Source organism: Dermacentor albipictus, chromosome 1, assembly GCF_038994185.2.
Source record: "Dermacentor albipictus isolate Rhodes 1998 colony chromosome 1, USDA_Dalb.pri_finalv2, whole genome shotgun sequence".
In the NCBI taxonomy this organism is placed as follows: Eukaryota; Metazoa; Arthropoda; class Arachnida; order Ixodida; family Ixodidae; genus Dermacentor; species Dermacentor albipictus.
In genome coordinates, this window is record NC_091821.1 from 42,338,728 (window position 1) to 42,355,046 (window position 16,319).

General features: G+C 45.4%; 1 protein-coding gene across 2 annotated transcripts in view; it reads left to right on the top strand.

Annotated features, from left to right (window-relative positions):
• Fdh (alcohol dehydrogenase class-3 Fdh) overlaps positions 1 to 16,319 on the top strand; it is an 89,950-nt gene that overhangs the window by 36,364 nt on the left and 37,267 nt on the right. The window lies entirely within an intron of this gene.

Genomic DNA, 16,319 nt, shown 5'->3' on the forward strand with positions numbered 1-16,319 from the left:
ACGTCGAAAATCTGATCAGCAGGTCACGCGCGTCGGCTTTTATAGATCAGTCGTCAAATCTTCCAGAGTAACCGCTGGGACCCGCGTGTCTTCCACAAAGTTCTACACTATTCATGCCGCGCATACATGCAATCAGATTACACAAGTTGCGGGGAAACACAGCGGATGGAACCATCGATAACATTCCAGAAACTTCTTTTACATGCAGGCGCGTCCTGCGCTGTGCAATAACATTTGTTAGGCGGTGAGAAGTGGTCGCCCGATAAAGATAAAGAAGTACACGTGTCATTACCCCCTCTTAAAAAGCATCGTCCCGATGCTACAAATATAAGAGAGCGAAACACAAAAGGACACTTATTAAACAAAAGTAACAAAACAACGAAAAGAAACGAAGTCGAAAGGTCAGGTACGCGAAGTCCCAAAGTTCATTAACGCTGGTAGTACGGCTTGAGTCGCACGTGGACTACTTCAGGTCATGAGCCGTGCTGCTGTGGTAGCGAGATGCCGTCTGGCACGACCTCGTAGTCCAGTGCGTCACTATGTCAGATGATCTTGTATGGTCTGAAATAGCGACGCAAAAGCTTCTCGCTCAGTCCTCGTCGGCGTATAGGGGTCCAAACCCAACCACGGTCACCGGGCTGGTACTCGACGAAGCGTCGGATGTTGTAGTGTCGGCAGTCAGTACGCTGTTGGTTTTGATCCGTAGATGGGCGAGCTGTCGGGCTTCTTCGGCGCGCTGGAGATAGGTCGCGACGTCAACATTCTTTTCGTCGGTGACGTGCAGCAGCATGGCGTTGAGCGTCGTCGTCAGGTTCCTGCCGTGAACTAGCTTAAACGGCGTGATCTGTGTTGTTTCTTGCACCGCCGTGTTGTAAGCGAATGTTACATACGGCAGGACCACGTCCCACGTCTTGTGCTCGACGTCGACGTACATTCCTAGCATGTCGGCGAGGGTCTTGTTCAGGCGCTCCGTGAGACCATTCGTCTGCTGGTGGTAGGCAGTTGTCCTCCTGTGGCTTGTATGGCTGTTCTGCAGAATGGCTTGGGTGAGCTCTGCTGTAAACGCCGTTCCTCTGTCGGTGATGAGGACTTCTGGGGCACCATGTCGCAGCAGGATCTTCTCGACGAAAAATTTCTCCACTTCAGCTGCGCTGCCTTTCGGTAGAGCTTTAGTTTCAGCGAAGCAGGTGAGATAGTCCTTCGCTACGACGATCCATTTATTTCCTGATGTTGACACCGGAAACGGTCCTAACAAATCCATCCCGATCTGCTGAAATAGTCGGCAAGGAGGTTTGATCGGCTGTAGTAATCCTGCTGGCCTTGTCGGTGGTGTCTTGCGTGACTGACAGTCTCGGCATGTCTTGACGTAAGGGGCGACGTCAGCGATCAGACGCAGCCAGTAATACCTTTCCTGTATCCTCGACAGCGTTCGGGAGAATCCGAGGTGCCCAGCGGTTGGATCGTCATGTAGGGCGTACAGTACTTCTGAACGCAGCGCTGACGGAACAACAACAAGGTAGCTGGCACGGACTGGTGAGAAGTTCTTTACGAGCAGGTTGTTTTGGAATATGAACGAATACAATCCGCGCTTAAATGCCCTAGGTACTACGTCAGTGTTCCCTTCCAAATACTCAACGAGGCCTTTTAGCTCCTGGTCTGCTCGTTGCTGTTTAGTGAAGTCTTCTGCGCTTATTATTCCGTGGAAGGCATCGTCTTCCGGCGGGGGATCGATGGGGGCGCGTGATAGGCAGTCAGCGTCTGAGTGTTCTCGTCCAGACTTGTAGATTACTATGACGTCATATTCTTGCAGTCTGAGGCTCCACCTCGCCAGCTGTCCTGAAGGGTCCTTTAAGTTAGCTAGCCAACACAACGCGTGATGGTCGCTGACGACTTTGAATGGCCTACCATATAGGTAAGGGCGGAATTTCGCTGTACTGTACTGTACTGTTGCCATTCTCAGCTGTGAACCTTCCTTGGACTGGCACGGATCTGCTGTCATTTGTTGAGTATTGTGGTTGTGCTTATGTCCAAGGCGTACAAGCAACAAAATGCAGTTCATTTTCTATAGAGCAAGAAACGAATGCCCCTTGAAATCCATCGGAAAATGCAGCCCACGTATGGGGAAAGCTGTCTCGATTTGAGTCAGTGTGAGGTTGTGGTTTTGTGAATTCTCAAAAAGCCGTGAAGACGTTCTTGTTTGCCCTCGTATTTCGATGGTGGTGCAGTTCCAAACTGCTGTGGTCTTGCTTGCAAGCTTCTTGATAGTATGCATGAGTTCTGGTATGATGAAGGGTTACTGTAGGAACTGCTAGTTGGTGCTAGAGTAGTTGTGTAGAAAGTAGGAGGCCCCGTAAAATGTACCTTGAGGGCCATGTATGCATGTCTGCAGTTCTCGTAGGCAAAATTATTGCCATATTTCGCGGCAGCTGTAGTGATGGCTGCGGTTATGGTTCTATTGACGCCAGCACTTGAAAAGGCTGTTCTGTGTTTTCCCCAAGCGTGCACATACAAGGTTGTTGATGGTGAACATTGCTTCCTCGGAGTGCTGATTATTGGAGGCTTTAAAAAAAGCAATATTTCTTGAGAATGTAAAAAAAAGTGTTACTTGCTCACTGACCAGTGGTCATTTTGTTTGTGTTACTGCCTGTGTTCGTACCTTTTAATAGCATAATTTCTGCATTTTACTTTAGGTAGCTCTCTGTGCTCGTTATTAGCGCTTTGTTAGCACACCTTGCATTAATAGTATGTAGCATAGTCTCCAGGCTAGTGGAATGTCTTGACTACAGAATTTTTTGTCCAATACTATAGCATAATAGAATGTACAACCAGAATCAATTGTCACTGAATGTAATCCTTTAATAGTTCCAGAGTTTCACTACACACTCTTGAGAATGGAGCGTCCCCATATGGATTTTTTTGTTTACAAATATGATTTTTTCTTTGCTTGTTGTTCGCATGAATTGCTGTACTTCTATTGGTTTTCATAATTGAAGATACTGTTATCGCATTCCTGTTTGCTGCATTAATGAAATATATTTGATACAGATTTTAACCCTTTGTAGATCTACATTAGAATTCCTTTTATGCATTGTTGTGATTGTATAAATTAGTGAGATAGTGCTCTTCTTAGATTATGTTCCCAGCTTATGTAATACCCCAGCCGGGATCCTTTAGGGTAAAATAAATTTTCATGTGCATCTTCCTTCACTGTAAATGGTGGTGTCAAGTGTTGCGGCTCAGACCAGTGGTAATTTTGTTTCTGTTACTCCCTGCACTCCTGACTTTTAATAGCATAATTTCTGCATTTTGCTTTAGGTAGTTCTGTACCCTTGTTAGTGCTTTGTTAGGACACCTTGGGGCATTAATAGTATGTAGCATGGTCTCCAGGCTAGTGGAATGTCTTCGACTACAGAATTTTTTGTCCAATACTATAGCATAATAGAATGTACAACCAGAATCAATTGTCACTGAATGTAATCCTTTAATAGTTCCAGAGTTTCACTACACACTCTTGAGAATGGAGCGTCCCCATATGGATTTTTTTGTTTACAAATATCATTTTTTCTTTGCTTGTTGTTCGCATGAAATGCTGTACTTCTATTGGTTTTCATAATTGAAGCTATTGTTATTGCATTCCTGTTTGCTTCATTAATGAAATATATTTGTTACAGATTTTAACCCTTTATAGATCTACATTAGAATTCCTTTTATGCATTGTTGTGATTGTATAAATTAGTGAGATAGTGCTCTTCTTAGATTATGTTCCCAGCTGGGATCCTTTAGGACAAAATAAATTGTCATGTGCACCTTCCTTCACTGTAAATGGTGTCAATTGTGGCGGCTTAAGATAGCATTGAAGCCTAGGATCCTTCCAGTCACAGGGATGAGTAAGGCCAGGAGTAGGAGAGAGAAAAACAGTTTATTCTACAATATAGGCAATGGCTATGGAAGCTGTTGCATACTCTAGGGTAGCGTATCGTACTGCTGCCGAGTAGTAGTGGCGCCTGCCTATCGAAGCTCGACCGACGTTACTTATTGGGTAGCGTGGCATTGTCGGCGGGCTGCAGGCATCCGGTAGACCATGGTGACCAAGCAAGGGCAAGAAGATTTTCTAGTGCGAAACTTCCACGGTTTATTCAAAGGTAGATGAAAGAAAATGAGAAGAGCATGAAGTGATCAAAAGTACATTTCGGTGCCTCTTAAGGGGGGATGCTAGGCTCAAGAGTCAACTTTTGAACTACTGCATCAATTTTTATCAAATTTTCAGCAACTGTTTATAATCTGCTCATTAGAATATATTCAAAGTTTCAATGCGCTAGTTATAGCTCTCATATTCAGCAATCATGTGTCTCAGCTTAGGAAAACTATCATTTCAAAAATAATGGAGATATATCAACTGTTTGTAATTAGATATCTTCTAGATGGTTCATAGTGCAAGATAAGACCGCTCGCATGCTTTTTATGCAATTTCTGTAAAAATGTCAATCTAAAAACAAAGTTCAATTTTTTTGTTGTCATTACATGTCAGACATCTCAAAATATTTTCTGTTAGAAACTATTTAGCACCCTAAAAAGTATCTTATCTTGTTCCTGAGAAAATTCCAGTCTAGAAACCACCTTGAAAGCATCTTTTGGCAATGTAGTTTAGAAATGATTGTTTTCCTAATGGTTTTGTTTCCCCAAAAAGTGCAAACTCAGAAAAATGAGTTCAAAGGTTTGAGAACATGCTATTTTATTTTGTGGTAAAAAAAAATTAATCAAAGTGCCCTGCTCCATAGGTCGGGCCCTCATCTTCAACGCGACGCTGTTCTGTGGCAATTGCTTCAAGCCTTTTCTTTTTCTCAACTTTAGAGCTGTCCATCGCCCTTGCCTTCGCTCGGGCAATGCTTTGATGGGTTGCTTGTTGGACGTGCTTCATCGTCTGGACTCCATGTTCTAGTTCCAGCTTGTCAAATACTCTCTTGATGCCACGTGCACCCTCATTAAATTCTAGTACAGCCAAGGCTGCTGCAGTCTCCACGGTTCTCAGGGATGCGAATTGGGTCTTCGGGCACTTCTTCCACACTAGCGCATTAAAAGACTTGTTTGCATTCTGTGTCTGCATTCTTGAGCATCGTGCAAGGAGCTCTGGCTTACTAAGCCGGTTGTAGAGAGGCACAAGCTCTTTGGCAACGTCTCTGCTGAAAGCTGGACGATGGGGTCTTGGCACTGATGGCTTACCAGCTTCAACTAGGGCTTTGTGCCGATTGTAGTGGCACCATGAGTCCTCACCATGTGGACAAGCGTCATGTCGTGGGACTTCGTCCGTCGAGTAGGAATGAAAAAGTGTCGCAAATACTCCTCGTTGCATTTTTGTCACATCTGGAGCATTTTCTTTCAGGGCAGATGCATAGTAAGCAGTGAGTTTTTTTACCACGCTTTGCGTCAGCTTCCCCTTGCCTCCTAGACCTTTCGTCGTTTTCTTTAGTTTTTCAATTCCAGCATAAACCCGTTTTGCGACATGATTTATGCAGTCTTCCTTCACAATCTCTTTATCATACAGCTGCAGGCTGGAGACATGCAGGAATGATTTGCTGTCGCCATCACAGAGCACTGTGGTGTATTGGATGTTGTGAAGCTCCTTAGAGCGACTGAATATTATGTCTGCAGCTTCAACTTCCATGGCATTCGACGATCCACTGAAGTTCTTCTGGCAGACCTCACTGTGTGCTTTTTTCCAATCTTGATGTCCATCCTCACCTTCTTTGGGACCATAGTTGCAGCCATGGCAATAGTTGCATTGCACAGCAAAATCCAGCACCAACCCAGTTTCCAGCTCGATAGCATTGCTGAGCCCAAAGTGTGAGGTGTGGCCGCGTTTATGCCAAGTTCCGTCATAACTTACACACACGTCCAAAAGTTGAGTGGAGCCAGCAACGGAGTTGATTGCCCTCACAGCGGCTCCGGCTTCGCGCATGACATCAGACGCAGCTTCCATAGCGGCTCTGTGCACGTTCTCCGCTACTGTCTGGTATGTTTTGTGGTGCATGGGCATTGGCGCGTCCATACCCGCAAAAACGTTTGCCATGGTTTTGTAGTTCATGCTGCAGTTACGGCTTGCAACCACGAGGCGCAATGAAAGCTCAGGCTGCCGACTGGACTTCACAGGTGGAGCATGTGCGGCCTTCTTGACTTCACCACACCATCTACACATCACGACAAACTCCAGATTCACACCCGCACCGATTTCTTCCAAGTCCAACGACTGTCCGTGACAATGCGGGCACAGAAGCGATGTTACCACCGCCTTGATGGCTGTAACTTTTACAAAACGGTAGCCGCTGGGCTCCGGCGTTTCCTCGCTTTCGTCGGCAGGACCCTGGCAAAGTAGCGCGACCTTCCTTTCAAATGTCGTCAATTGGCACTCACCACCATCAGCAGAACCAGTAGACATTTCCATAGGTGACGAACCACCATCGGAGCTTGTAGGGTTCGCATCAGCCGCCGGCAGCAGGCTTGGGCTTGGCGAACGCACAGGCAGACGCTCACTTGCTGGCGGTCGCCCAGTGCTGTTTAGGCCTCTCGCTTTCGTCGTGCGTTTTCGCTTCCCAAAGCTTTTCCGTGTCGAAGCCTTCGTTGCGGGCATCTTCGGGTCACACCACCGGCCACCCGATGATCGCAATAAGCTCACAGAAGGAAGATATAGCAACACATAGCAAGTGTCGAGCGCAACCAAAGCAGGAACGACTCCAAATGGCGCGAAAACAGCATTGGGTGGTCACGTGGTACATTTCCGCCAATCCGAGCTCCTGTTTCGGTTTCTGCGGCCAGTAATATGCCTTTCTTTTTTAGTTCTTCGATAGTTGCCTTGCATAGTCTCGATGGAAAGTATTCCGTCACTAAACAGCGCGAAAAACAAACTTTCTATCACAGGCATTCACTTCACGTTCGGTTTTTTGCCCGCACCGCGGCCGCGTCTTGAAAAGAGCGTTCACAGGCGCCTTCGACGGCAAATGCGCCCCACCGCTTCGTGAAAAAAATTCATTTTCTTCTTTTCTACTTCTCCGATAACAACCAAACCTGGTGAGAATATTCTTCATTAAACCAGCAATCCAAAACAACTCAAGCTTTAAAACACTTTTTTTCTGAAAATCGGTATTTTAGCCCCGCATCCCCTCTTAAATAGCCTCTCCACAATCGTGGGCGGGATCTTGCTTCCGTCGATGTCACGTGACACGCACAGGAAGAGGGCCCCTCCTCCTCTGGCTATACCGAGCCTGCTGAAGGAAAAAGTCATCCTGCCTCCCGGAATCGTAGACGCCTGTCCGCCTCTTCTGCGCTTTGCGGGTTCGTGGAAGTTCTCTAGGTCCAATTCGAGGAACACACACACAAGAGGCTGTACACTGCAGGGCTTCTGGCAGACAGGCACACTCAAACCGATCATGACGAATTAGAAAGTCGCGCTTCATTTCGACGAGGCCTAGTAAAAGGTCCAGTGAGAGAAAGTTCTTTGTGCGCGAGGTGCAGGACGTTAACCATTGCAGGAGAAGCCACGCCTCATTTCGATGTAGCCTGGTCGGATGAAATTCCTCTCGCCACGTGGTGTCAGACGCCAATCCTAACAAAGCCCACTCTATGTAGAAGCACTGTCCAACTCACGACATGAACACAACATACAATATGCAGATTCAGCTGTTTAGGCGTCACAACATTGCATGTGCATCCAGTATGCCTTTTTTATCTACTATCCTCCTGATAGTCATCTTCAGGCTACCGTGGTGGTCACACACAAAAAACCCGTTCAGCAGCTTCTTGTGAGATACATATTGTCCCTTTGTGTAGAGCTTGTTCAGCCGCTTCACGCGCCTTGTGAGGATCTCTGGTATGAGGGCATGCCTCATAAAGTGAAGCAGGCTGGGGAGCATTTCGGTCTCCCAGAACACTTTGTTGTTGTGTATTCGCTGAACGTGGATCTTATTGGGCCCAAACCAGACAACGAAGTCACACCAATTGTGACCTGTGATGGCCAGCTGTCCTTGGATTTGAAAATAATATTCATGGTCCGTTTTTAATACTGCCTCACCGTCTTCTAGCCTACAGCAGAATTTTTTGTCTTTGCAGGCTTCCTCCATACTCTGTCCCTGTTTAGAGAACGGGCACTTCACTTCTAGAATGCCTTCCTCTCCATCCACTGTCACAACTCTGTCTGGTGATGCAGCCAGCAGTGGATGAGCACTGTAAATATGCAGGCCTGTTTCCTGCAGTGTGACCTGCCTGTCTAGGCTCCTGAGGAGGAGCGCATATGCCCCAACGGCATCCTTCTCATGAACTCTTCCATACACCATTGCTTCAGTAGACGCTGCCCTTTCGCTTGGATAGAGCAGGGTCTTGAGCAAACTCTCTGGTTTTACACAACGGCACACCCGCTTAAATAGGGACGCTGTGAGCCGCCCAAGTCGGGCAACATGCCAGTTTTTATTATCTGCTTGCCCTATGGTATCTGCACGTATTCTTTCACGTTCATCCTTTTCTATGGGCTTTAAAGATGACATGTGTGCATTGACTAGCTCTTGCACTCTGTCGCTCCACAAGTCTTCTTCATCCCCAATTAACTCAGCCGATGGCTCAGGTACGTGCTGTTGTGCCGGTTGCCCCATGTAGCGTACCACTTGGAGGCTAGGGCAGCATTCCGAGAGGCTTTCCTCCAAACGCTGCACTTGATTTTCGGTAGGGGGCGACAGGTGGCCACATGGGTTGTATCGCCGCTTTCGTTTTTGATGCAGTGGTCTGTTGACTTTGTACTTCTGGAAGGAGATTTCCACCAAAGGCAGCCTGGGCGCAGGCTTCTTGGCTGCAATACAGTAAAAAGAAATTGTGGCTCAGTAGTGCCACATACTTGAACTTTTTCAAACCTAATACACAGAACATGGGAAGGCCCACATGACATCCTGTTGCAGTTACGCCGAACCTAGCTGAGCACTCAATATAATGATACAGTTGGCATTCTTGGGATACTTCAACTACTTTCCTCTGACCTCTCAATAGGCAGGAAGTAGTGGCTGTTACACCCTCAAACTTACTGACCAACATTCTTACTACCTCCACAATCCTAATCATGAAATATGTAATCACCAATGAGGCATCCATTATAAGAAAATGCTAAATCTTATAAGGTTGCTTAGCATCTGAAAAATGGATGCAAGATAAGGTCGGATGTAATCTGTGGCATGCACTGCATAAACTGAAAGAAAACAGGTCATTAATTGTATTCAATGCCGACACTTTAACCCTATGAAAATATAAAGGAAGAACTGAAATATTGCAGCATGACTAGTGATATAAAGTGATTGTGTACCTTGCAATTCTGCATACAGAGAAGGCCGAAAAACAAAAAAAATAAAGGAACGACTACACTTGCATTTTGCTCCCAAGTTCATTGGTGTGTGTGTAATAACGTTTTTGTTGCCGCTCTATCAGCACTGTGTCTTGATGTTGCTTGTTTAGAGCTTTTAGACCACACGTCGCATGCTTATTTCGCATGGCAGTTATCGGTGCTGGATTGGAACTAATTTTGGTGGGGTCAACCTACAAAACTGTATGTACACTGAGCATTCGAATAAAGTTATTGTGTGCGCAGTGAAAGTATGTCTTGTTCTTGAGTTTGCTTAAACACAGCTTACACATGAAGTGCAGGGTAGCCAACCAGGCACGTAACCTGGTGGACCTACTCTGCCTTTCACTTGTTTTCTTCCTACACATGGATTGTTTTGTAAATATCCAGTACAAAACTGCATGTTTGAGACGCCGAAATGCTAACGTAAAGGAGCGATTTTAAATAGGTGCCAATATTGGTACACCTGTGCCACACCTTCTGCGGGAACAATCCACTTGCATGGTTGGTCCGTGCAGGCGATTTCCATGTCCTTATCCCCCAGTTCAGCAACGCTGAGCAGAAGGCCAGCGACGTGCTGACAGGTCTCGCTGAGGCTGCAAAATATAAAGAATGCAGTTTTTCTTCGCGCTCGTCAATGCATTCACATTTCTGAAACAAGATTTAAGCACTGTGCCAATCTAAGAATATGCGAGTATGATTGAGTGCAATGTGAAAAACGACGCAAACAGAAGGCCGGCCAGTTTATGTACTTTTATGTAGATTTCATCATTCGTTTCCAATAAATTTCCATTTGCGAGTCGGCGCTCATCTTTTTTCTTCTGTACGTGTCAGTTAAGTTGCGCTCTCTTCCACCATGACTTCGAATCAACTCGCCCAACTATCTGCCTTGATATTAGCATGCGCGAGTGAGCCGGAGTGCACTAGCTCGCGGACGCACGCGCTGCCCATATTTAAGCTAATATAACGTATAAAAGAGGTTGGCGTATGCTTTGAGACTGCGCTCGTATGCGCTCGCAAAACACCCTGAATAACTTGCCGCGTGCATATAGCGCATGCATTTATTTGGGATACGGTTCCGTAAACTACAAGTATACAACACCGCAGTTTGGCGAAACAGCACGAGACGAATAATTGTACGAGTACATCTACTGTTCCATGCAATAAGTAAAAGTTCGGGAATGCTAGAGGCAGAAAGTACTCACCCGGCCACACATTCGCAGTGCGCTCCGGCAATGTCGCCAGTGGCTTTTGCGAACCACGCCGTAACCACGTAGACGCCCGACTTCATGGACGGCGTGCACGTAGCTCGTATGAGGCCAAGTGCAGGGTCCGCGGTGTTCACGTTAACTTTGATGTTGTTAACGTAACCTTCTTCTTTTAAGGCCCATCCGCGGTGTGCCTGCCGAACGGACGAAGTGTTGGCGTGCAGATAACGCCACGCATCGCCGCTCGTTATGCGGCACTCCGAAAAGTCAGTCGTCCATCCAGTTTGCAAAAAAGGCAAGGGAATGCAGTCTTCTTCAATCATATTTAAAGCAGGTCATGCGCAACTACCAAAGAGCGTCGACGCTTTCACAAAACGTGACAGAAGCTCCGTGAACACAACGTCGTCACTCGATGCCACGTTGCGAAAGCATGGCTGGAGCCCGGTTGTTTTCCAACCAAGCGGCGAGGCGCACGCTTCGCGTTTTTCGCGCTAGGTGGCGCTCCGACTTCTGCAAGTGGTCAATTGAATTGAAGTAGACAAGTAGCATTTTTTTTTCCGTCTTAAAATGCAATGCAATGATCTTTTTATTTTGAGTGGTTGAGTACTGCAGTAGAAACTACTTATAATGATACTGGTTTTAACAATGTCAGATGTTACAATGAGCATCCGATTCACCGTAAACTTTTGTATGTGTTCTATGGTAAAATAAAGCGCTTACGACAATGCTTCTACCGAAAGTATAATAATGCAAAATCCTTGGGACAAAAAAAATTGAGCCACTTCGCCACACCTGCATTTGTGATTTGTACCCCCCCACATTGCATGCCTTCATCACATAGCCCCAAAAAAGAAAACATGAGCCATTTCGACACACTCCCCCTTGTGTCGTGCATCATGCACAGCATGCCTTCATTGCACTGCATCGCTGGCCTTGCTCACCCCTCATCCACCTCCCTTCCACCCTCTCGCAAATGTGGGAGGGGTGGAAGGGAAATGGGAGAGGTGTGACAAAGGTGTGCCATGCAGGATGTGCAGCACAAAGGCAGGTGTTGTGAAGCAGCTCACATTCTTTTTCTTTTCCTGGATTTCACGTTCCTGATCTTTTTGGTGTAGACACCGAGTAGCCAGATTTAATTGTTATAGCTGATAACGTGGCATGGGAACATTGTAAGAAGCAGTTAATTTACCATATAACACACACAATAGTTCACAGTGCAGCTGCCGCTCCCTCTTATATCTGAGTATTGTTGAAATGAGTATTCCTATAGGTTCGACTGTACTTCTAATTAAGATGTTTGAATGTTTTTACCCTCTGCTTTTTTCGTGCAATCTAGTTGGTACAGTAAACTCAGTTGTACAGACATTGGTTTAATGAATATTTCGGGATAACAAACTTTTAGAAAATTCCTGGCAGTTTTCCTATGTATTCTCTACAAAAATCTTTCAGTTAAACAAATTTTTGAATAGCGATTATTTCAGTTGAACAAACTTGATCAGTGGCCCCGGGCTCGTTTTTGAAATCAGTTCAACGAAGTTTTGCGCTCTGCAGCACTGGCGTAGCCGATGCTCGCCACCCCCAAATCACCCCTCTGGTGGCGTAACAGTAACACCTGCTAAAATGAGAAACTGCTGGCATAAATCCTGTACAGTGAAGGTGAACAATTTTCTCCCTGTGCGGTGAAAGCGAGCAAGGGGAACAGCGCAATGAGGTGATCAACCCCGGGATGTGGACAGAGGTCTTCCACCAGCTGGAGGTCGACAGCAACACTTCGTTTGAAGACTATGTGCAGTGTGACAGTGAACTCGTTACCTGTGCTGAACTATCAGATATGGAAATTACTTCCAGAGCTTGTGCCAAAGAGAAGAGTGTGACGAGGCAGATTCAAATCCTGTAACTCTAGCCGAGGCTGTAGGATACCTTGATAAGTTGTGAGACTTTGTGTCTCAGCAACAAGCTGTGCCAGAGTAAGTGCACAAAAACATAGATACTCAGACAGCTTTGTTACTTCTTGTGCTTTAAGAGCACCAGTGCAAATGAAAATTGATTTTTTTTTTTTGAAAATGACATAGGCAGCAACGTAACTGTTACGCACTTCATATATATTGATTTACTTAATGCCATAAATTGCATTTCACATTTTTGACTCGATGTCTGCTGTGCCCTGTGCTGTTCAGATTCTAGTCAATATTCAGTTTAGTGAACTTTCAGTTAAGTGAACTATTTCCTTGAGCCCCTTGAAGTTCTCAAGTGAGAGTTCACTGTACAGTGAAACCTCGTTAAACCGTAGTTGGCCACAGCTCGGAAAAAGTACGTACCAAACGGTAGTACTGCTTAACCGAAATAGCATGAGATCGCCCACTTACCTGTCAAAAACGGAAATTGGAAAGAGTGCTATAAAAGGGGAAAAAATATGCAGTATTTATTTACTTTGTGCGACAAACGTGTTATTTTCGTTTGATGCCGCAGCTGCCTAGAAGCGACGACAGCGGCCTCAAACTTGTCGACGCTGTGAGCCAGCTTTTCAGCCGGCCCCCTCTTCTCGGCAAACACTCGCATGAAAGATACCTCGTTGGCGTTGCATATTCTCCGTGCACAGGCGCCGTAGCATTGCAGAAGTCGTGGGGCACTTTTCCATTGCGGGGTGCTGTTCTCGTCGCAATTATTGCATTGATGAGGCTGACGTAACGCACAGCTTCTGCCACTGTCAGGCCTGAATCGCCCGTACTGTCGCTAGGCGATACTTTGGTAACAACAGAGGCAACGATGCCGAAAAGTCGAACCTCGTAGCTGACATCTCTTCGCGGTCGCAGCAGTGCTGCCGAGCAACTTCTTCGCATTCCAAATGCCACACACCTTAGTCAACAGTAGACCCATGTCGCGTGCCAGTGCCGACTTTTCGTGTCGTGTTCGATAGCATGAACAATGTCTAATTTTTCTTCTATGCTAAGCACCTGGCGTCTTTTTATTTGAGTTTCGGCATGACGCAAGTTTTTGCATGCACAACGCCACGACGCCACAATGCTTTTTAGCACGGTGCCGAAATGATGTTGATGTTGATGTGGCTTCACATGCAAATGCACAAGGCGCTTTGAGGCCGTTGTGCTGATCTCTTAGGCTTGTTGTTCTGCCGGGCCGCCCGATGTAGACGACGCACCGCCGTGATTGCGCGACGAAAAGTGGAAACATTATGTGTTAACTGATACGTACGCAATAAGCTGGTACAGTTTATGCGGATAAAAAACACATTATGGTCAATGGCCACTGAGTCGGGGATTTGACTTTACTACTTTTAAAACTAAAGTACTGTTTAAGTGGGTACGGTTTAACGAGGTTTTACTGTGTAACAATTATTGGTTATAGCAATGGGATTTTCTTGGCACTTGAATATTGTTTTATAAATGGGTTGGACTGTAGTGACAGAATTATAATGAAGAGTCACTATTTCATCGGGCTAGTACTTGAATGTCCCCATGCAGTCTCAAATTGCACCCTACATTTACCTCAATGTCTCCATTACTAAAGCTTTGTTCTGGATAATATTGATGCCGTAGATGTTCTCGAGCATTACTTTATCACTTTAGCTTGATTTAATATTTGTCTTTAGGGTCCTTTAAAGGGACATTAACGAGGAACTTATGCTTCATTTGTTCGCACCCAAAAATTTAAATTCTGACTCCCTAGACCATGTGTCGTGGGTTTGAAGCTCAGTAAGTGTATGTTTCTCAAAACCATGCATTGAAAAACCTGTTTATATTTTCCAAGTTCCCAATGAAATATTGTAAAGCTAGTCATGAGTATGGTGCTGGTGGTACCTTACAGTAGGTGCTACTGAAGCCACCTGATGCCTTTGACTTGGCTACACTTGATTACATTGACTTAAGCTAGTTAGCTTCACCTAAAATGTAGCTGACAAAGAGATGATATATGTGAATCACTTAGCACGTGGCTCTTTTCTTGAGTGAAATTTCTGCCAAGTGCACGTGGGAGGACAGCATTGTAGATTGAGTGTTGTTTCTTTATGCCAAGGAAGTTGCCAGCTCACAAGCCATTTCATTGTAGCGTTTATCTATGCAGGCTTTTGTGCCTGCCTCTCTATGCTCGGGCATCCTTGAAATGTTTTGAATGCACTTCCAGGAGTGAAATTGAGTGCTATATCTATCCTCAGGGTTGTACATCACAGTAGACTTCATAGAAAGGAGTCTAGACTGCATTTGGGTGAAGCTTGGTCTGCATGCTACTTGAGAGGACTGTTGCAGCAACTTTTTCGTTGTTGTATTTGTCTTGAAATATCATAGATGTTAATTTGACATGAGTATACTTTCTATCAAAAATCGAATGAATCACAATTGCATTGACTTTCAGCACAGTCAGCAAAAATATGAATGCATCATTTAAACACATGCCTGCATTGTCATATACTGCATCGAAACTTGTGGCTCACAGCCGCTTACACCAGTATTGATGGGGTCACCGTATCCTCTTTTTCTGCGTTTCAAAAATTTCTCTAGGGTGGTACCAACAGTGGTAGGGCTCAGCACACCATGGTTACTGTACAGGTATGTGGCAGCCGCATCTGGTTTGAGCATAAGAAAACGGTGCATGATAACATGTATGCAAGGAGAGCATTTATGCAGGCCAGCTTGGTGTGTAACACTTTCTAGCTTGGCCAGCTAGAACATACTAGATAAAGTGGGGTTTCCAACCTCTTGTCAACTTCCTGTCTGGGCGATGGACGACCATGACGTCTGCCACAGAAAAAGGCAAATGATTACCCCTGTGCAGAGAAAAAGGGGGCTAAGCGGTGGTAAAATTTAAAATTATGGGGCTTAATTCCTTGAAACCTTAGAAAAGGGCTGCAAATGAATTTTACCCTCCAGGAGTTCTGGTGGTCCTACATATAAGTACTCAACTGTTTGTGCATTTTGCCCCCATCGAAACTTAGCCTCTTTGGCTGGGTATTGAACTTGCAACATTGTGGAGACTTTCGCGTGGCCCCATCTGCTCGGGATCAAAGAGAGTTGTGCAAGGTTGGCGGGATTTCATGTGATTGCTCGGTGGTACTGGGTAGCGGATCCACTTCTCGCTCACAGCCCTTGACAGAAAATTCTTCTCTCCCAAACACTTGAGCCACGGGTTCGCTTGCCAGACATGAAGCTTTAACATGCAAGGTGTATAGCCGCATCAGGATGCGAAGGTTCCGACAAGCTCTTGACTCCCGCAGAATGGCACATCAATGATCCATACGATGGCATTTACAGTAACCTGCATATTAAATTGAAAGTCACTTTAGTGCCTCTTTAGTCTAATGAAGGTGCCTAATTTGTTGTAGAGAACTTTGATAATTTTGTCATGAGTAGAAACATGTGCTTGTGTGTGTTGCTCATTTCTGAAGGAGAGAGAGGCTCTTTATTGGAAAGCAGATATTTTTGCTGGTGTGCATATAGCTGCTGACTTGCTACTTTGCATAGGAGAGGGAAATAAAAGATTCCATTCCATTTCTGCGAAAATGTTACTGTTTGTGGGCTAGTGCACTACTGGAAATTGTTTTTCTCTGGATGCCTTGCTTTTGTATGGCATATTGAACTCTGTTTACTGGAGAATCCAAAGTGCTGGTATGTATTGCTGTTCAAAACAAGGCAGCTTGACAATATTTTGAAAACCATTTTATGTGCACTCTTACAACGACTAACACAGTTTACATTTCATGCCTAACAGGGTGGCTGGTGTAAGTAAAGAAC